General features: G+C 36.6%; 1 protein-coding gene and 1 long non-coding RNA gene across 5 annotated transcripts in view; both read left to right on the top strand.

Annotated features, from left to right (window-relative positions):
- SYBU (syntabulin) overlaps nt 1-22,590 on the top strand; it is a 113,803-nt gene that overhangs the window by 3,695 nt on the left and 87,518 nt on the right. The window lies entirely within an intron of this gene.
- LOC119468647 lies at nt 7,264-21,252 on the top strand. The gene is made up of 2 exons (XR_005197383.1): nt 7,264-7,443; nt 21,030-21,252. It is a non-coding gene; the product is annotated as an uncharacterized LOC119468647 (long non-coding RNA).

Raw genomic sequence — 22,590 nt, 5'->3', positions numbered from 1 at the left:
CAAAGAAAGATTCCTGTGTATACACTTCTGATGAAAGAAATGTTCTTTTGCATGGGAGAAGGCAGTATTTCCAGAGCTTCAGTTTTTCTAGTATAGTTCACAATTTTTCTCATCTCTGAATATGAATCATACTACTATTTACTCATTCTTGCTTAAATTGACAAATTATTTTTTACTTGGCTTTTATCAAAGGAATAAGGTCTACCCATGAAATACCATGTTTCATATGTTAGTTACATTTCTTCTGAAGGGTACAAATACACATATACAAAAGATATCCATGAATCACCTAAAATTCTGTGTGTACTACCACCGGTAGTACACCTAACATATCAGGAAACACTGTACAATGACACAACTTTGGAAGGCGCTCCAGGGCCTGATGATGAGAAGAAGCCTAGCTATACAGAGTAACTAAAGAAAATATTAAATTAAAAATTTAGCTCTAGATTATTTTTCTATATAGTCTTGTGTCAAAATGTGGTTAGAGTGAGTACTTCTAGTGTTAGAGCAGTCCATTTCATTACTGGGAGGATCCAATTATCCTTATATTGGGAGTAGATTTGAAATGACCTAATTACTTCGACTGTCACCCAACCAAAAATTCTCTATAATACCATGTGACACTTTGCCAACTGCCTCATCAAAATCTATGTGCTCTGCCAGCTCTACGTCTATCTGTAAAGTGAAAAAAAAATCTGGACTTGGTCCAGGTAATTCTTTGATCTCTGTCACATTTTTCTTTTCTAAGCATGCAGAAACCAATGTTTTGCTAATTTGTATCAATATTGTCCAATATTTCATTTCAGTCTCATCAATCAGTGTTTCACAGGCTTTCCCTTCTCTCTGGTTTTTGAAAATTAGAACCATATGCTTGACTTCTAGATTTGTAATATCTTGACATCTCATGTCCACAGTTCTTCATAGACATTAAGAGTGATACCATAATTCTATTTGTATAAGATGAGATTATAAAGCCCAGTTCATAACTTGTCAAATGTCTTAAGAGAAGCTAGTGAAATGACTTGACCTGAGCTTTATTTTCCTTTGCCAAGTTTTATTTTGTCCTTTTTAGTTTGGAAATCATTTTTACTTGACAGAGAAGCATGAGTCACTAGAAAGACTAGAAAGTCCTATATTCTCTTAGTTATTCACCAATATTAAATGAAATGTAACAAGTAATGAGTTTATACGTTTGCTTCTTACTTAAAATATAAAGTGAGCATTTTTCTGTTTCTTAGTATTTTTGTTAATTCATAGTTCAAAATTAGAATTCAGTCTCCTTGATACTGAGAACTGAAGTTTTACCATATCAAATGTTCTTGGGACCAGAACCCTAGATTTTTCCATTTTTTGCATTAATTGTAAGGGTATTTATTATCCTAATATTTAACTCAGCTTTTAAATTAACCAAACATCATTTTATGTGAAAATGGTAGGATGTGAGAGAGATTACAAAATAAGAATATTCCGAATGAACTTCTAAGTTAAAATGTGCAAGTTGAATACAGAAAGAGAAAGAAGTAAGAAGTTATCTATTTCTCTGAAAATAAGGAATGAAATATGAATTTAACCTCAGAAGAGTACATATTTCCTTATTCCCTAAAGAAAACTGTGAACCTTCGGTGACCCAACTAATGACAGTTTCCTGACTTAAAACCTTAAAAATCAATTAGGGTTCAACTTACTGACTGTGAGAGTTTTCTTCCCAAGGGCAGAGCTGACATCTTTTGTAGTATAAATGAAGAATGGGTAGAGGGTAATATTAACTAGTTATCTTCCTTCTTCCTTGATTTAACCTGTGCCCAGGGAAATTCAATTCATAATTTCATCAATTTCACACCATTAATACACATCAAATTAACTTTAAAAGGTATGGAATGATAGTCTAAGTGAGTGGGAGCCATTAAACCTAATGACACTTTAATGCATTCATCACATTGATGCATGTCTTTTAAAGGGCCATTATATTTTTCCATAAGAGAGAAGGGGTTTGAAGGTGTAAACTTTATATTATCTGTATGAACATTCTTTAGTATCCATTTTGTTCTTAAGATATGTTAAAATGAAAGGTGGATACTATAAAGTTATTTTTAAATTTTAACCAAGGGGAACATTTGCTGTAGCCCCCAAGAGTAAGGTTGTTGGGGGTGCTTTGTCCATGGTGCTGAAACAAGCTCTTCCTCAGTGACCTCACTACAGAATTAGGTACAGAAAGGAAAAAGAACAACTGGCATTTCTTCAAGTTAATGACTTACAAGAAGACAAATATTGACTTTAAAAATCATGTATGGTTAATTTTTATAATCAGCATAGAAAGATAACTTGCAGACCTTATTAGTTTGTATATCTGAGTGATATGCTTGTAGGATGAATTTGCAAATATTTGTTTTTAACCTATTTGAAGTACAGCTTGGAAATTTTTATCATTTACCTCCTACAATTCCTTTATTTATTAAATTAATAATATTTAATATTTAATAGTTGTCAATTTATATTTGTTTTCTAAAAATTCTTTATATTTTTTTACTTCCATAATATTGCTTTCTCTCTTTTACTTTTATTACAGTAGATACTTTGACCATTTTTCGTATAATTTTAAATAAGAAAAAATTATGCCTCTTCAAATGATGGGCCATTATTTGTATTAACATTTATATATTTGTAGAATATTTATGATCCACAACAGATTGTCAAGAAATACTTAATGCATTTAATTGTGAGGATTATGAAAATTTTTTATATATGGCCCTTGTCCCTGAGAAACCTTAAATATAATTATTGCATTTGCATAAAAATATAATAACGACACAAAGCAGTGCATATTACTGGGATTTAAGATCATTGAGACTGGACTTGTTTGAAGTTTTTATAGATTTACCTCAAGTATGTAACACAGTTCCCAACTCATAATGAGTGCACAAAAAAATTTGTTAAATGATTTAGAACATTAGTGAATGCATAAGTGCAAAAAGAGCCAGAATTCACCAATCAGATGGTGTTGATTTACAGCTACCCACTTTAGAAGGGGTATGCACTGTCTAATTATTATCATGTTATAGCTGTTTTCCTCCATGCATTAAATTATGAAAGTAAAAATAAGTCTATCATGTTTTAGTGTATATTAAATGTTAGGTATTTTTTAAATGTTTTACACAAGACAGTTCACTTATTGCTCACTACAATTATTATAATTTCCTCTTCTGAAATGAGGAAAGTTAAGAGACTGTCTTAATTTAAAAGACTGTTTTTCTAATTACCCAGTTGGTAATTAGAAATTTAGATTAAAACTCAGTCTATCTAATTCTGAGTTTTTAACCATTACTATGCCAAAACTCCAACCTATCCTTGAGCATTTAAGAGCTTTTGTAATTTTCATGGCATCATGTAAATTTTAGCTCTTTAGAAATCTTTCTCTTGACCTGTTTATGGAAGATCTGTTACCTAGGCAACCTTGCTTTTCTAATTAACAGTAAAGAAGTCGCTTTCCTCCCTCTTCATAACAGGAAAAAGGAAACTTTATTCATGGGGAAAAGCATAAAATCCCAGAGCCAGAGCCATCTTTTGGGTTTATGTAGAAAGCAGAGGAAGAAAAATGACGGAGTTGGAAAAGAATAGATAGTCCTCTCTACCCTCTGCGCTAAGTTGGAAATGTTTTGTGGGGACTACAGTGATTCTTCTCTAGCAGCTAGAGTGTTTTCTCCTCCTTCTTTTTGAAGTGAAGTAGCTGTGTCATGAGGTTCAGCCAAAGACTTTTGAAACAATGTTCCAGACAGAGGCTTATTTTTCAGTTTCCAACAACACCCTGAGCTAGATCGATAATGTTTTATACAATTATATTAAAATTATGTATAGATGTTTAATTAGTCCATTATATAATTTCCTCACAGTATTTCCCAGTCTGGTATTTCTTATCTTTATGCCACATTTTTGGAACCAAAGCTTTTAAATTCAGCATCTATTGTTTAGTTGTCACCACCAATCATCACTGAAGTTTGTCTAGAAAACTTACCAATCATCTGAACTTCACTTTCCATAAAGAAGTACAAAAAGAACAGATTTAGTAGCTTAGCTAAGTTAATTACACAAAATTCTTGTCATTCATAAATTTGCATCCTGACATACAGCTAGAAACTTAAAAATGAAAGTTAATTAAGCTCAATAGTGCTGAAAACATTCCACATACTGACAATACCTAAACACTTATTTTTCTTATTGGAAAAGACCAAAGACAATCTGATTTTCCTTGCTGAAATAATAACAAAGTAATGCATTAGGTGAGGTGTAATAGTCTGTTCTCACACTACTAATAAAAACATATCTAAGCCTGGGTAATTTATAAAGGAAAGAGGTTTAATTGACTCACAGTTCCGCATGGCTGGGGAGGCATCAGGAAACTTATAATCATGGTGGAAGAGGAAGCAAACACATCCTTCTTCACATGGTAGCAGCAAGCAGTGGTGCAGAGCAAAAGCCAGGAAAGATCTTTTAAAAATCATCAGATCTCGTGAGAACACTCTCACTATCATGAGAACAGCATGGAGATAACCGGTTCCATGATTCAATTACCTCCTACCATGTAACTCCCACGACATGTTGAGATTATGGGAACTACAATTCAAGATAGGATTTGAGTGGGGGACACAGAGCCAAACCCTATCATTCTGCCCCTGACCCCACCCAAGTCTCATGTCCTCACATCTCAAAACATAATCATGCCTTTCCAACAGTCCCCTAGTCTTTACTCACTCCAGCGTTAACCCAAAAGTCCAAGTCCGAAGTCTCAACTAAGACAAGGCAAGTCCCTTCTGCCTATGAGCCTGCAAAATCAAAAGCAAGTTAGTTACTTCCCAGATACAATGAGGGTACAGGTATTAGGCAAATAGACCCATTCCAAATGGGAGAAATTGGCCAAAACAAAGGGGTTACAGGCCTCATGCAAGCCTGAAATCCAATATGGCAGTCATTAAACCTTAAAGTTACAGAATGTTCTCCCTTTGACTTCATGTCTCACATCCAGGTCATGTTGATGCAAGAGGTAATCTCCCATGACCCTGGGCGGCTCTGCCTCTGTGGCTTTGCATGGGACAGCTCCCTCCTAGCTGCTTTCATAGGCTGGTGTTGTCTGTGGCTTTTCCAGGCACACAGTACAAGCTGTCAGTGGATCTACAATTCTGGGATCTGGAGTACAGTGGCCCTCTTCTCATAGCTCTACTACGTAGTGCCCCCAAGCCCACATTTCCCTTCCACACTGCCCTAACAGAGGTTTTCCATGTTCTGCCCAGCAGCAAACTTCTTCCTGGACATCTAGGTGACTCCAAATATCCTCTGAAATCTACATGGAGTTTCCCAAATGTCAATTGTTGACTTCTGTGCACCCACAGGCTCAACACCACATGGAAACTGCCAAGGCCTGGGGCTTGCGTCTTCTGAAGTCAAGGCCAGAGCTGTACTGTGGCCCCTTTTAGCCATGACTAGAACAGATGGGATGCAGGGCACCATGTCCCAAGGCTGCACACAGCAGAGGGGCCTGGGCCTGGCACACTAAACCATTTTTTCCTACTAGGCCTCTGTGTCTGTGTTGGAAGGGACTGCTACAAAGATCTCTGACATTTTCCCCATTGTCTTGGTGATTAACATTGGGCTCCTTGTTACTTGTGAAATTTCTGCAGCTGGGTTGAATACCTCCCCAGAAAATGGGTTTTTCTTTTCTATTGCATCATTAGGCTGCTAATTTTCCAAACTTTCATGTTCTGCTTTCCCTTGAACGTGCCACTTAGAAATTTCTTCCACTAGATATCCTAAATCATCTCTCTCAAGTTCAAAGTTTCACAGATCTCTAGGGCAGAAACAAAATGCTACCAGTCTCTTTGCTAAAACAGCAAGAGTGACCTTTACTCTAGGTCCCAACAAGTTCCTCATCCCCATTGGAAACCCCCTCAGCCTTATTTAATTGTTTATATCACTATCAGCATTTTGCCAAAGCCATTCAACAAGTCTCTAGGAAGTTTCAAACTTTCCCACATTTGCCTGTCTTCTTCTGAGCCCTCCAAACTGTTTTATCCTCTGCCTGCTACCTATTTCCAAAGTTGCTACCACATTTTCAGGTATCCTTATAGCAGCACCCCCTCGTGGTACCAATTTACTGTATTAGTTCATTCTCATGCTGTTAATAAAGACATACCTGACACTGAGTAATTTATAAAGGAAACAAGTTTAATTAACCCACAGTTTCACATGGCTGGGGAAACCTCAGGAAACTTATAATCATGGTGGAAGGGGAAGCAAACATGTCCTTCTTCACATGGCAGCAGTAAGAAGTGCCAAGCAAAAAGGGGAAAATCCCCATATAAAACCATCTCCTGAGAACTCACTCAATATCACAAAAACAACATGGAGGTAACATACACCATGATTCAATTACTTCCCACCAGGTCCCTCCCATGACATGTGGAGTTTATGGGAACTACAATTCAAGATCAGGTTCAGGTGGGGACACAGCCAAACTATATCATGAAGTGACTGACATATTATTGATATGCTTTCCAATCTTGTATATATCAGTAAATATCTAGAGTCTTATAGTAAATTAAATGTGTGATCACTTGATCACTTGCTCCAGAATACTTTTTTCCCAGTTATTGAATTATGTATTCTGTTATCCAATTATCATATATAAAAAGAAGAAAATGAACTTCATCATTTGACCCTAGGAGAAAGGATGAGATAGCACATAAAACACCTTAAATTTGTTTTTAAAAATTTGAGTTTACATAGCAATCCCTGCTTTATATTTCCTTTGTACAATCACTTTTTCATATTTTTCATCCCATTATACTAGTTTTAATCTATATTTCACTGCCCTAAGGAATTTCCTTCTCTTTTTATACTAGCTGTTTTCATGTACACCAATGAAAATTTTGCACACTAAGGAAAAGTAAGAGGTGAAAACATTCAGACACACTCTTGACTTCCTTAATGGACATTCACAAGAAGTGAAACATTTCTTTCCTCAATGTCTCTAATATATGTTACAAATTAGATCAGGTAACATTAATGTGATCACAAACTTCCAGCTGTTCAAATTTACACATTCGTGTTGCTTGTTTTACTAGCCCACAAGGGAAATACCACCTTCTGGGACTATTTCCCCCACTCAGGATATTTAAGCTGGAAGCTTTGTCAGACTGCATCAGTGTTCTGAGTAAGCAGGAATGCAAACTGCAATTTTAGCGTTAGCATTCTACTTAGAACAAAGGGAGGTACCCGGAAGCAATACACAGTAGTGCAGAGTTTTCTGGTTTCCCTTTAAAGATTAGGGACAGCCATTTGACTCTTGCGTTAGTTTGAACAAGTCTCCAGTCCTTGCCTCCAGAACTGAAACCTTATGTAGTTCTTCCTATTTGATGGAGACAGTAATTTTTAATCATTTCTTCCCAAGAGGTAAGTTTGTTTGTTTTGGTAAGACAGGTATATTTGTTTTGCTAAGGGGTTATATTCTTGCTAAAGATTTGTCATAAAAATCTTAAGGAACATGTGATTAACTAAATCACATTTTGTAAAATGTTGCTGATATTCCAAATTAGCCTAGTTTTGGAGTTAGAAAGGATCAGGAGAAAATTTAAGTTTTCAAGTGAGCATTTAAATAGCAAAGAATTTGTATTGTCTGACTTATGATTCCTGCAAAGAAATTATAAATTATGCATTATAAAATTATCACTAATTTGTCATTAGTGTAGAAAGCTGTTTTGCTTTTATCAAACCATACAAAACTAATTTCTGTGGGTTCTTCACTGAGTCACTCTGATCTGACTGACCAGGAGAGAGCTGCTAAATATAGTAGCATGCTGCCATTTCCACACTTGACAGGTTGACAGTAGTTAAGTAAAGAAGTTTCAATTAGTTTCTATTTAGAGTTTATTAAAGATTATATAATAATTTTCTACTGCAGGCTTAGCTCTAGAATGTAACTGAAAATTAGTGCTCTTGATCTAGAATCATTTTAAATTGAATTAATTTGAATGTCATATGCTAGTTTTTTTGCAGTTCTACAAATTGAATACTTCTGTAGTATATGAGAATTTATACATGTTCTCCTGGTTGGGAGCTTTCACAGATTAGGATTGAAGTGTCATATCTGCTCTTAAGTAAATGTGTTGTATTATTTATTGCTAAACTATCAACTGTGTACATTTTCAAAAATAGCTACCATGAAGGTAATAGCTTAGTTTACAACTTGGAGACTCTTGCATGTGAAACTGGATTTAAATACAGCTGTTTTTCTTATTGGCTTCAATCCAGTTGGCATTAAGTGGGTACCAGCTAAACTCCCACCTCAGCAAGAGGGGAAAGATTGTTGGCCAATGCTCTAAAGGCAGATTTCTCTCTAGCAAGACTTACAATGTTTCTGCAGGAATCCAGAAATCTATCCTGAAATTATGGTAATTGTTGTTACTGTTAGAGTCATCTCATTCCTAATAACATGGAGAGTTGTCTTACCTGTGCTATCCTTAATTCCTCACACCTACCTGATGCCCCAAACCTCACTTTATTTGAAGTCACTTAGGTGTAATAGCAAAGCAATTACATAAGAATAGTGCTATTACTGTGCGGACAAACTAAGAGCAATGTTTTCCAACCTTAACTGCACGTTGGAAGATGTTACCGGAAAGGGGTCCCAATCCAGAGCCCAAGGGAGGGTTCTTGGATCTTGCACAAGAAAGAATTCAAGGTGAATTCATAAAGTGAAAGCAAGTTTATTAGAGAAGTAAAGAAACAAAGGAATGGCTACTCCATAGGCAGAGCAGCAGCATGAGCTACTCATTGGCTATTTTTATGGCTATTTCTTGCTTACATGCTAAACAAGGGGTAGATCATTCATAAGTTTTCTGGGAAAGGGGTGGGCAAGTCCCAGAATTTAGGGTTCCTCCTTCTTTTTAGACCATATAGGGTAACTTCCTTATATTGGCACTGGTAGGAGTGTCTTTTAGCATGCCAATGAATTATAATTAGCATTTAATGAGCAATAAGGATGACCAGAGGTCACTTCCGTCATCATCTTGGTTTTGGTGGGTTTACATCAGATTCTTTACCCCATCCTGTTTTATCAGGAGGTCTTTGTGACCTGTATCTTGTGCCAACCTCCAACCTGTGACTTGGAATGCCTAACCTCCTGGGAACGCAGCCCAATATGTCTCAGCCTTATTTTACCCAGCCCCTGTTCAAGATGGAGTTGCTCTAGTTCAAACGCCCCTGACAGAATCACATGGTGGCCTCCATGCGTCAATATTTTTTAAATGTCTTCTGATAATTCTAAGATTTATCAAGGTTGAGAACCTCTGCCTTAGAAAGAATTGTCTTCCTGCATGATTTTAGAAGTTATTTGAAACTGCTCATCCACTCCACCCCCAGACATCTATATGAGGTACTATGTTATTTATCTTGAGTTCTAATTTGATTGCACTGTGGTCTGAGAGACTGTTGGTATTATTTCTGTTCTTTTGCATTTTCTGAGGAGTGTTTCACTTCCAATTATGTGGTCAATTTTAGAATAAGTGCAATGTGGTACTGAGAAAAATGTGTATTCTGTTGATTTGGGGTGAAGAGTTCTGTAGATATCTATTAGGTCCACTTGGTCCAGAGCTGAGTTCAAGTCCTGAATATTCTTGTTAATTTGCTGTCTTGTTGATCTAATATTGACAGTGGGGTTTTAAAGTCTCCCAGTTTTATTGTGTGGGAGTCTAAGTCTCTTTGTAGGTCTCTAAGAACTTACTTCGAATCTGGGTGCTCTTCTACTGGGTGCATATATATTTAGGATAGTTATCTCTTCGTCTTGCGTTGATCCCTTTATCATTATGTAATAATGCCCTTCTTTGTCTTTTTTGATCTCTGTTGGTTTAATGTTTGTTTTATCAGAGACTAGGATTACAACCCCTGCTTTTTTTCTTTGTTTTACATTTATTTGGTAAATATTCCTGCATCCCTTTATTTTGAGGCTGTGTGTGTCTTTGCATGTGAAATGGGTCTCCTGAATACAGCACACCGATTGGTCTTGACTCTATCCAATTTTCCAGTCTGTGTCTTTTAATTGGTGCATGTATACCATTTACATTTAAGGTTAATATTGTTATGTGTAGATTTGATCCTGTCATTATGATGTTAGCTGGTTATATTGCCCGCTAGTTGATGCAGTTTCTTCATAGTGTTGATGGTCTTTACAATTTGGTATGTTTTTGCAGTGGCTGGTACTGGTTTTTCCTTTCCATATTTAGTGTTTCCTTCAGGAGTTCTTGTAAAGCAGGCCTGGTGGTGACAAAATCTCTCAGCATTTGCTTGTCAGTAAATAATTTTATTTCTGCTTCACTTACAAAGCTTAGTTTGGCTAGATATGAATTTCTGGTTGAAAATAAGTTTCTTTAAGAATGTTGAATATTGGCCCCTACTTTCTTCTGCCTTGTAGAGTTTCTGCCAAGAGATCTGCTGTGAGTCTGATGGGCTTTCCTTTGTGAGTAACCCGACCTTTCTCTCCATCTTCTCTTAACGTTTTTTCCTTCATTTCAACCTTGGCGAATCTGATGATTATGTGTCTTGGGGTTGCTTTTCTTGAGGGGTATCTTGCTGGTGTTCTCTGTATTTCCTGAATTTGAATGTTGGCCTGTCTAGCTAGTTTGGGGATGTTCTCCTGGATAATATCCTGAAGAGTGTTTTTCAAATTGGCTCCATTCTCCCCGTCACTTTCAGGTACACCAATCAAATGTAGGTTTGGTCTTTTCACATAGTCCCATATTTCCTGGAGGCTTTGTTTGTTCCTTTTCATTCTTTATCTCTAATCTTGTCTTCATGCTTTATTTCCTTAAGTTGATCTTCAATGTCTGATATCCTTTCTTCCACTCTTCCACTTGATTGATTCAGCAATTGATAATTGTGTATGCTTCAAGAAGTTCTCATGCTGTGTTTTTCAGTTGTGTCAGGCCATATATGTCCTTCTCTAAACTGTTTATTCTAATGAGCAATTCATCTGACCTTTCTTCAAAGTTCTTAGGTTCCTTGCATTGGGTTAGAACATGCTCCCTTAGCTTGGAAGAGTTTGTTATTACCCACCTTCTGAAGCCTACTCCTGTCAGTTCATCAAACTCATTCTCCACCCAGTTTTGTTCCCTTGCTGACAAGGAGTTGTGAACTTTTGGAGGAGAAGAGGCATGCTGGTTTTTGGAATTTTCAGCCTTTTTGCTCTGATTTTTTCTCATCTTCCCAGATTTATCTACCTTTGGTCTTTGATGTGATGACCTTCTAATGTGGTTTATGTGTGGATGTCTGTTTTGTTGATGTTGATGTTATTCCTTTCTGTTTGTTAGTTTTCCTTCTAACAGGCCCCTCTGCTACAGGTCTGCTCAAGTTTGCTGGAGGTCCATTCCAGACCTTTTGTGCTTGGGTATCACCAACAGAGCCTGCAGAACAGCAAAGATTGCTGCCTGTTCCTTCCTCTGAAAACTTTGTCCGAGGGCCACCCACCAGATACCAGCCAGAGCTCTCCTGTAGGTAGGTAGGTGTCTGTTGACACCTGCTGGGAGGTATCTCCCAGTCAGGAGGCACAGGGGTCAGGGACCCATTTGAGGAGGCAGTCTGTCCCTTAGCAGAACTCGAGCAATATGCTGGGAGATCCTCTGCTCTCTTCAGAACTGGCAGGCAGGAACATTTAAGTCTGTGAAGCTGTGCCCAAAACTGCCACTTCCCCCAGGTGCTTCCAACTCCCAGGGAGTTGGGAGTTTTATCTATAAGCTCCTGACTGGGACTTCTGCCTTTCAGAGATGCCCTGCCCAGAGAGAAGGAATCTAGAGAGGCAGCCTTGCTACAGCAGCTTTGCAGTGCTGTGGTGGGCTCTGCCCATTTCAAACTTCCTGGTGACTTTGTTTACACTGTGAGGGGAAAACCACCTACTCAAGCCTCAGTAATGGCTACATCCCTCCCCCCATCAAGCTTGAGCATCCCAGGTCAACTTCAGACTGCTGTGCTGGCAGCAAGAATTTCAAGACAGTGGATCTTAGCATGCTGGGCTCTATAGGGGTGGGATCTGCTGAGCTAGACCACTTGGTTCCCTGTCTTCAGCCCCTTTTCCAGGGGAGGGAATGGTTCTGTCTCACTGGCATTCCAAGCACCACTGGGGTATGAAAAAAAATCTCCTGCAGCTAGCTTTGTGTTTGCCCAAATGGCTACTCAGTTTTGTGCTTGAAACCTAGGGCCCTGGCGGTATAGGCACCTAGGGAATCTCCTGGTCTATGGGTTGTGAATACTGTGGAAAAAGCATAGTATCTAGGCCAGAATGCAATGTTTCTCAAGACACAGTCCCTTGTGGCTTCCCTTGGCTAGAAGAGGGAGTTACTCAACCCCTTGTGCTTTCCAGGTGAGGTGATGTTCCACCCTGCTTTGGCTCACCTTCTGTGAGCTGCACCCACTGTCTAACCAGTCTCAATAAAATGAGCCAGATACCTCAGCTGGAAATGCAGAAATCACCCACCTTCTGCGATGATCTTACTGGGAGCTGCAGACCAAATCTGTTTTTATTCAGTCACCTTGCCAGCCACCCCCAACTTTTAAATTACATAGTGCATTTTACCACCCAATTTATTAGTTCATTTTGACTTCATAAATGAGTTTTTCAAAAAGGTTTACACTAATAACTCATTTTTAATTCAAGTAGGGAGAAACACGCCATCTTCATTTTTATAATTAAATATTTACAAAGTATTGCAGCATCTTTTGTGCATATTAATTCAGTCATAGGCCTAAATCAGTTGTACCTTGTTGCAAGAAGCCTAAATCCAATTTTAAAAAGTGATATGAATTGTACCAAAATTGAATTTGTGATTGATTTTCATATTTCAGAAAATAGTGTTTCTGAAACACATGGAATAACACTAGTTTGAAACATTTCAAATGCTTTAATCACTCAAAGTCTTTTAGGGTAAGGTGCTGTTGGCCTCATTCATGTGGCCAAAAATTAAATTGCAGTATAGGAATATATCTGAGGAGGGCCATCTGCCATCCTCACTGAGCTTCCCTCCAGCCCGCACTGAAAAAGATTCTTTGAGGTTTAGGCTGAGTGTACTTCTCAGAGGACACATCTGACAAAGTGCCCCATGTGTATATACTTCTTCTATCTCTAATGGCATGAATAATGAATAAGAAGCTTATGAAATATGCACTCAAATAGCCTTACTCTCTTTTTAAGAAAACACTATGCCACACCTATAATAAGGGGAAAAAAAATTGGAAACACTGAAATTAGATTTGTCTTGAATTTAATGATTTTGACATAAATAAATGTTTTTTCCATGCAAATTTGAGTTTATTCTTTCCAAAAGAATTATTATGAGGTAGAAAATCAACATTACATATTTGAAATCAGCATTTTCATAACCAGTTACCATGCTATAAATTGGAAATAGCAAGTAGCTTCATCTAGAAGATTCATAATTTGAGAGGTGTTGACTCTGTCTTTTAAAAAGAACCCATTTTTTATCCCTTTAGCACAAAGAGAAAAAATTCTGTATTAAGGTTCCCTTTGATGCCCACATAAAGCAAAAGCAGTGTCTCGCTCTCTCTCTCTCTCTCTCTCCCTCTCTCTCTCTCTCTTTCTTTTCCACTCTAACTATATTTCTACCTCTCCCTCATTCCCTCTCTCTTATTTTTTTAGAGAAAGCAATAAAATTATACTCTTAGAGTTCTATTATAAGTGTAAGAAATGAAGGGAGATGGAGAGGGAAAAAAAGAAAGGAAGGAATCAGGACTGTTTGGTAAAAACTCATATCCTGGTAGAAATAAAGCAAATTCTCTTTACTTTAAAATTTTGTTCAAAGGTCTTATATTTAAACAACAATGAAAGATAAATTATGGAAGTGGAAAGCCATTTATATCTTCATTCAGTAATACTTACAAAAACATAAATTATTACCAATAGCCTTATCAAAACAGTCTTATAGGAACAACATCATAGTAAATGTCAGGAGGTATTTAGAACTTAAATGAGCGAGTATACATGAAAATGAGTTGTAAAACTAAATATATAAGGCAATAGTATTAAAAACTTATTTTTCCAAATTTTCTTTTTATGAATATGCAAAGTGTAATTGTTAAATTTTTAAAGCAGAATTTAAACTGCTTAGTATTCAGCTTGGTATGTGGATGCAGACATATGTATGTTGGAAACAGCTAATAAAAGAATAATAAAACAGAGGGTAATTTCTACATCATGAAAATTAATTTATTATTAGGTTCTGCTCTTAATTCTGTTACCATTACTGATCTTTCTTTCTTTGACCTAAGCCTGCTAAAACCTCTACATTTATACTAAAAATAAATGTGACTATGATGAGCATTCATCAGTTTTTGAAGGATTAAAGTGCCTCCACTGATCACACATGTGTGGATTTTCTATTTTACATAGGTAGCTAGGATCCAGGTTTTGTCAATTTTACTCGAACAAAGACAGTTGTAATCAAGGAATAAACATTTATTTAAACTAACAAATAAATGTGCATTGTATGGGAATTATAAAATCAATGAATGCATTCTTTTTTATCGCATTTTAGGTTTTGGGGTACATGTGAAGGACATGCAAGATTGTTGCATAGGTACACACATGGCAGTGTGATTTGCTGCCTTCCTCCCCATCACCTATATCTGGCATTTCCCCCATGCTATCTCTCCCCAACTCCCCACCCCCTGCTGTTCCTCCCCTAGTTCCNGGTACCCACATGGCAACGTGATTTGCTGCCTTCCTCCCCATCACCTATATCTGGCATGTCTCCCCATGTTATCTCTCCCCTACCCCTCTCCTATTTTCCCTCAACAGACCCCAGTGTGTGATTCTCCCCTCCCTGTGTCCATGTGTTCTCATTGTTCAACACCCGCCTATGAGTGAGAACATGCGGTGTTTGATTTTCTGTTCTTGTGTCAGTTTGCTGAGAATGATGGTTTCCGAATGCATTCTTCTCTATTATGAAATAGTAGCTTCTAGCTGAATCAACTTTTCTTTGGACAAGTTGGAGAAGAGAAGTGGGGAAGGGAAAGAATCAACCCAAGGAAGCTTTTAATTGGCATAAGTGAATCCACACTTTTTTTATTTGCACTCCAGGTATTAAAACATACAGTGTTTGAACCAAACCTGACATAGGATTGAATCACAAATGACAATAAGATGCTGTGCCAGCTAAACTTCAACATGTTGATATGTTTTATATTATAATACTCATACATGTAATCTATTCTGTCAGATTTTACAAGTATTTGTGACAGAGACAATAAATACCTCCAAACTCATAAATCAGTTGCTTTTTAAAGCAATTCAGTGTCAGATAAATAAATGTAAATTATCAGTCTAGTAAAATTTTTGCTGTTTTCAATGTCTCCTCTTTCATAGGCACTTAAAAATTTGACGTGGATGAATTTCAATTTATTTGTATGTAAAATTTAACATGATTGAATTAAATACTCATGTTTACTAATGTTCATAAAATATACATCATACAAATTAAGAGGAATTTTAAGTTTTAAGTTATTGAGCTTGAGTTACTAGCCCAATCTTTTTCACTGAGACTCCTTTGAAGGACTGTCAAGTTTGAAAATAAAACATTTACCATTCAGTGTTCATCCTAAGATGCTCTGAAATATATTTATCTTTGCCATCAATGATCTGAAACAGTAGGATACTATTTTGCCATTTTTAGTGATACCGTGAATAATATGTTTTCAGGTTTCATTTTTCTTGTTGGAAAATTGTGTGGTGACATCCCCTGAAAATCACTCCTTAACCCCTACTCTCCGTAGTACACATACATACAGACAGACAAAGGTGGAAGACTCATACTACATGTTGGTTTAGGTTTTAAGGAAATCAGGTCATGGTGATATAATTAAAATAGGTTTGAAATATTTTAAATTGCCCATTAAGTAACCTAGCCAATTTTCTTCTAGCATCAGAACAGGTCAATTTTCTTTAAATGCCAAATGAAGTTGTTGATTTATAATTAGAATCTTAAAATAAAAATAGTTGGATCTTTAAACATTAGCAACACATATGGTTCAGTAAGATGTGAGAACCAAGGAAACAGCAGATCCACACCTAGCATTTCACTTTAAATCTCAGACCTTAACTGGAAATTCCTACACTATTGAAAGTCTCTCTCTCGCTCTCTCTCTCTCTCCCTCTCTCTCTCCCTCCCTCTCTCTCTCTCCCCCCCTTCTTCCTTCCCTCTCTCTCTCCCTTATTCCCAACTTGAATACTTGTGTTTGCTTAATTTAAAGGAAAATATGACAAGACTCTACTTTTTTGCCAAAAAGTCCATTAGCCTCCTCTAATTACAAGCCTTGTGGTGTCATGTCAGCTCTCACTAAGAGTTGCTCAGGAAACAGTAAAACATACAGAATGAACTTGACTTCTGTCATTTTATACACTAATAAGCTTTAAAGTATGGAATGTGCTTCTACTTAAACTGTTCAAATGTTTTACATGACAAACAATAGTCAGGACTAAGTTGTTTTTAATCTGGTTTGGTTTTAAAAAAAAAACAAAACAAATAAACCACAACAACAAAAAAGCCTGTAATCCCAACACTTTGGGAGCCTAAGGTGGGAGGATTGCTTGAGACGAGGAGGTCAAGTCTGAAATGAGTTGTGATCGTTACACTGCACTCTGAGCAATAGAGCAAGATTCTGTCTCAAACAACAACAACAAAACAATAAAAAATAAACAAGAAATGTAAATTTTACTTTGAAACATTCTATTTAAACACAATATTTTATGTGATAGGAGAGGTTTTAGATACCATTTAAAACACAGATTACTGCATTTTCTTTGTGGCACTACTGAAAACTACCAAATTGATGGCAGTGGTGTTTTAGTGTCCTTCGTGTTTATTTTTAGGGAGTACAGGTCATTACAAAAACAATTTTAGTAAACATCCTTGAAATATAGTTAAGTTGGTTCAAGCTGCTACATCTTTTCACTCTCTGTTTTATGTAATAATTAATTTTGTATGAAAGTTGGCCTTTCATTTTGGTATGCCAATTCCATGTAAAAACGAGGCAGAATATTTAAATTAGATGACAAGCTAAAACAAAAGCATTGAGATTGAGAAGGTGGGTTACAAGAGAATCTCATATGACTCTAATACCTTTTCCTAAGGCTACAAGTTACTTTAAAAAGCAAATGTAGTATAGCTTATTATTAATACATTTGTACTCTGAGATTAAAGCTCATGCTATAATTTTAAATAAATTTTCTTCAGACTTTCTTTTTTTTTCTGAAATGCAGTCTCACTCTGTTGCCCGGACTGCAGTGCAATGGTGTGATCTCCGTTCACTGCACCCTCTGCCAGCCCCCACCACTGGCCTGCAAGTGATCAAGCCTTGACCTCCCAAATAGCAAGGATTACAGGGGCATGTGCCACCACAACTGGCTAATTTGTGTATTATTAGCAGAGATGGGTTTTCACCACATTGGCCAGGTTGGTCTCAAACTCCTGACCTCAAGTGATCCTCCCGCCTCGGCCTGCCAAATTTCTGGGATTACAGGCATAAGCAATGCCTTTCAATTGAGAATGATCTTGTCTCCTAGGAGATGTCTGGCAATGTCTAGAGACATTTTTTTATTTTTAATGACCTGGGTTGGGGGTAGGGAGAGCTGCTACTGGCATCTAGTGAGTGGAGGCTGGAGAAGCTGCTAAACATCCTGCAATGCAAAGGACAGACCCTACTCCAAGAATTATCTAGCCCAATAAGTTAATAGTGCCAAGGTTCGGGGACTCTGGAATAAAGCCATGAACTTTCAAAGAGGATGCTGTGTTGTTGGATATTTTCCATTCCTAATCCACATCCACGTTGATCAAGCAGAGCTCTCTTCACAGAAGCACAGCAGTTGCCATGGTATTCTCTTCCATATGAAAGCAGCAGTTTTCCAGAGCTTCCATTTACAGAATGTACCATATTTACTCAGATTCTAATGTGTATTAAATGTGCTTTGGAAACTTAACAAGAAACGTGCAAGCTCTCAGTAAAGAAAACTTGTAGGAAACAAAAACTGAACAGCAGGCTTCTAGTTTCTCCTCTCCCAAAACGGCCTTAGAGGATTCAAAAATGGGAAGTGTGAATAAAACTGCTTTGTATTTTAAGTAGAAGCATTTGGTAAGTATTGATATAATGCCTTCAGGACATAAAATCTTCACTTGTTATATGATTGCTTATTTAGAAATGTGATGAAGTGTGAAGAGACTGCACCAGCAGGAGGAATCATTTAAAATTTTAAAAATCTAAAAAATAGTTTCTTAGAACATGTACATGGTTACTAGTCAACTGGCATCTGCAATAGAGCCTTCTTGTTTCAGTGTCAGAAATGCACTGACTGTTAACTCATTAACAGGCCAGAGAGAGCTTGATGGTCATCATTTATTTATATTAATTGGCTGATTTGAAGTCAAAAGTGAAGCTTATCCCTTTTAACCTATAATTTGCTATTTTTAATTCAACCAAAATAAATGGAAACATAAGTTTCAGAAACTGGCAAAGCAAGTATGCCTTACTCATTTAATTTTAAATAATTTGGAACTTCTGATCATGGCGAAAGCTATTAGAAAACCACCCAAATCTACCCTGCTTTACCCAGCTGATTTATGCTAATGTGTAGACTTGTGCTGTCCAATATGGTAGTATGAGGCACATGGTGATCAAGCACTTGAAATATGGCTAATCTGAGCTGAGATGTGTTGTAAGTGTAAAATACAAACTCTAGGTTGAAGGCTCATCCCCCAAAAAAAGCCAACTAAGTTTAATTTTGATACTGATTACATACTGAAATAATGTTTTGACTAAATTGAGTTAAATAAAATACATTGTTAAATTAATTTTACTTTTTGCTTTTTACTTTTTTGATGTTACTAGTAGGAAATTTAAAAGTACATCAGGCATTTTATATTATAAAATTATAACTAGCTCATATATATTTCTGTTGGACTCATTACATTTCTTTTTAACAGCATTGGCCTGCACCATTCAAGTTTTAATTAAGCAATAACTTTCCTGATCAAATAAGCATTTTAAAAAGGATATCAATGAAGGGAAATTAGAACATATCATTTGCTAATCACTTCACTAGTGGCATGGATTTCACAGTGTTAAAGCCCATTTCCCCATTTCTTCCTATAGGAACATCTGCTTCCCCAGAAAGAGGGTTTTAATCTTAGAAATGGTTCTTCTGCCTTCCAGGAACCTTCTACTTTCCTAGCAGGTTCTTCCAAACCATTCCTCCCAACACTCGGTACTCTCTTTTCTATGTGTTTCCAGTCACAGTGTTCCCTGTTTGGGATGCCTCACCTGCTCATCTTCCCTCAAGCTTCAAGATCTCACCCAAATTTTTCCTACTGCAGAATGGTGTTGCCCAATTGCAAGTCGTCTCTCCCTCTTCTGACCTCTTCAGCACTTAACCAATACCTGCTTTTCTCAAACTGCGTTTCTTCTAACACTGGGACTGCCAGGTGTTACATTTTCTGAGAGAAAAATAACTTTGTGGTTAAATGAGTTAGATAAATACTGAGTTCAGTGTTGTCAAATTGATCTCTTTGCTGGAGAATTTCTTAGGGCCCATAATAGGTTAATCCGGATTGAGAAGTTTTAAAGAGCCATATGGTATAGAGCATTTCCTGGTCTTTTTACATAATGGAGAGTATTTGTTTCTCCAAGCAAGTTACAGGACTAAGTTCTGGCAACACACTTTGAGAAATCCTGTCAAAGACCATAAATCAGCGCATGCTTCTTTCGTGACCTTTTTTTCTTCTCAGTTGGAGCCATTATATAAATCTTATTCATTTACTTAAACTTTCAAATTTTTATTTCTTATTTTCTAAATATACCGTATGTGATTTATTGAAGCCTAAAATTATCATGGTTAGCATCATGCAGAGTTAGTCATTACCTGTTTATTTAGCTTAATATATCAAATGATCATACCACATTTGTATTAGTCCTGTTAATAGTAATAGCAACACTAATCAGGCATATACAATAAACTAAACCTATGGTTCTTACTGTTGCACAATACTTTTAAATTTTAACTGTGATTTAAATTTTAACTCAGAAGTACAGGACAACCTGCAACCCACTTAGTATGAAATAGCATTAGCAACAATAAGCAAAACCAAAAAATACCACTGGCATGTTTTTTGAGGGCAAAAGGAGTAAAATCACTGTAAAATACAGGCCAGGGTCAGACAGAATACTACAAAATGAGAAAATTAAGAAAAGAGAACTTAATATTAAAAAATGTACTAGGGATAAGGAAAGACTAAAAAGAATAATAAAGTACCACCAGAAACATTTTCATCGTAAAACAAAAAATGCCCACTTCTATCAAATATTGGCATGGTTGTATGTTAACTATAACTTGTTTTTCCAAAAATATACACTTACCAACCAGTTTCCAAGCCTAATGGATTCACTAACATTATACACACTACATGGACTAGCTAAAATTTGAATATTTATGCATGTTACAGATAAAAATGAAAGATGTAACCTGGGAAATATCATGTGAAATCTGACCCAGAAACTGTCTTGTATTGATCCATTTTTTCTTTTACTGTCCTGATCAAAGTGAGTCCTATTGTAGCCTTTATTCCATTGCTATCTATCTACCTACCCATCTATCTATATGTATGTGTGTATTTTTGTGAAACAGACCCTTCCACACACATAAGACATGACTGAGAGATCCTCTGCTTTATGTCTCTTTATATTTCTTGTACTTCATATAATTGACTTGATATTTGTGAAATCTTTGACAGTGGCATTAGACTAAACATCATATTGAAGAAAGAAGTAGCTGTCTTCTTGATTTCCACCTCAAAAATCAACAGTATATCTTAAGATCCAATTTTCTCTTAATGACCAATTTTAAATATCATCCATGACTTTGTAATATCCTAAAATCTCTTAATCAATTGATCAACGGTGTGTATCTATAATTTGTTTACTGCATTTAGGACCAGGTGCCTTGGGAGAACAAAAAGAAAGTGAGACACATACTTTCTTTGCCTTCGGGATCAAGATCTGGTTGGGAAGAAAAGACAAACATATGATTTGGAAACAAATGGAGAGCGAATGCTAAATTTTGTGGAACCTATACTCCAGTTCAGAAAAGTGGAACAGAAAGCAAGCTGGAATAGCCAAGAAAGTCTGTAAAATAAAGCCAGTTTTGAAAAACTATTGAAGCCAAAGGCATGGTTTACATTATGTTCTGATAGATATTAGAGAACTCAAAATTTTTGAGGAGAGGGTCTGTAAGATAAATCCTATACTAAAATTAGATTCATATAGTCCAGTGTGGAAATCGGGTAGAGTCTAGGAGAGCCTGCAGAGAGAGAAGACCATGTCAGAGATTCTTGGCTTTAGCCTGCATTGGAACGATGAGTGGGCAGTGGCTGTGGGACTAGATCAGGAGTAGTTTTTGAGAGGAGCAGACAGGACCTGGTGACTTACTGGAAACGGGAGGTAAAAAAATGTGGGTGAGATGGCCAGAAATGATGCCAGCGTTTTGAGCACTGATGAAAAAGTAACAATAGCTAATTATTTTGAGCATTTTGCTCTGTGCAGACAGTGTTTTATGTGCTTTTACTGGGTTTTCCCAAAATTCAGGATGCATTTATTGATGTAAGTTCCAATAGTTCCCCCATTTTATAAATAAGAAGACTAAAATTCATAAAGAAAATGTAAATTTTCCAAAGTCACAGCTGAGCAGAAATTTTAATTCAGACAACCTAGATGCAATGCTCTTAACTTATATACTATTCTCTGTCTCACTTCCTAAAGGAATAATGGTAATGTAGATCAATTTGGGATGAAGAGCTAATTAAGGGAGAATTAAAAATTACATATAATTTGAAATATAATTTGGGTTTGGGACAATAGCATCCAGGTGAAATTTGAAGATAAAAGACCTCAGCTTGGACAAGCTGGAGATTTAAATTCCACAATAAGCATGAGAGAGAAGTTAAAAGCACTGAAGGAAAGGGAAACTCACAGAGGTACTAAAAATGGCAACTTTAAATATTTCTTGAGGTTATAAAGTTGGTAAACATGAATATTGATATTTCATGTTATGTGACCCTAGGCCAGTGCTCCACCAACTTCTTTTATTGCATATCTCTATAATAACAGAATTGTTGAGCACACACCCTTAGTATTTAATATATGTGGCTTACTCTCCATTATTTCTACTTGATAATGTAACTAATGAAGAGTTTCCTACTGGGAAGAGAGGCAGCTCCATAATTTTCTGCTTTGCTTCTTCCTGTGCTGTCATCATTAACTTCAATCTGCATCTCTTTTGCTGAGCACTTTTTAAAGCCACTTCTCCATTTTGTTGAGTTAAGACTATTCTATATGGTCCAGGCATGCAAACTGCACTCTGTTACAATACCCTGTGAATCAAAGAGGGACACCCCTGTCTAAGCCTGCATAATGGAGCTCTCATTCTCACTGCATTTATATAGATAACACTAGGTATCTCCTGAGGAAGCTAAATGAGGTTACTGGTATCATTCT

Source organism: Cebus imitator, unplaced genomic scaffold, assembly GCF_001604975.1.
Source record: "Cebus imitator isolate Cc_AM_T3 unplaced genomic scaffold, Cebus_imitator-1.0 Scaffold465, whole genome shotgun sequence".
NCBI classification, from domain to species: Eukaryota; Metazoa; Chordata; class Mammalia; order Primates; family Cebidae; genus Cebus; species Cebus imitator.
The sequence above is the reverse complement of the archived record's forward strand: the minus strand, read 5'-3'. Positions and strand labels throughout refer to the sequence as shown.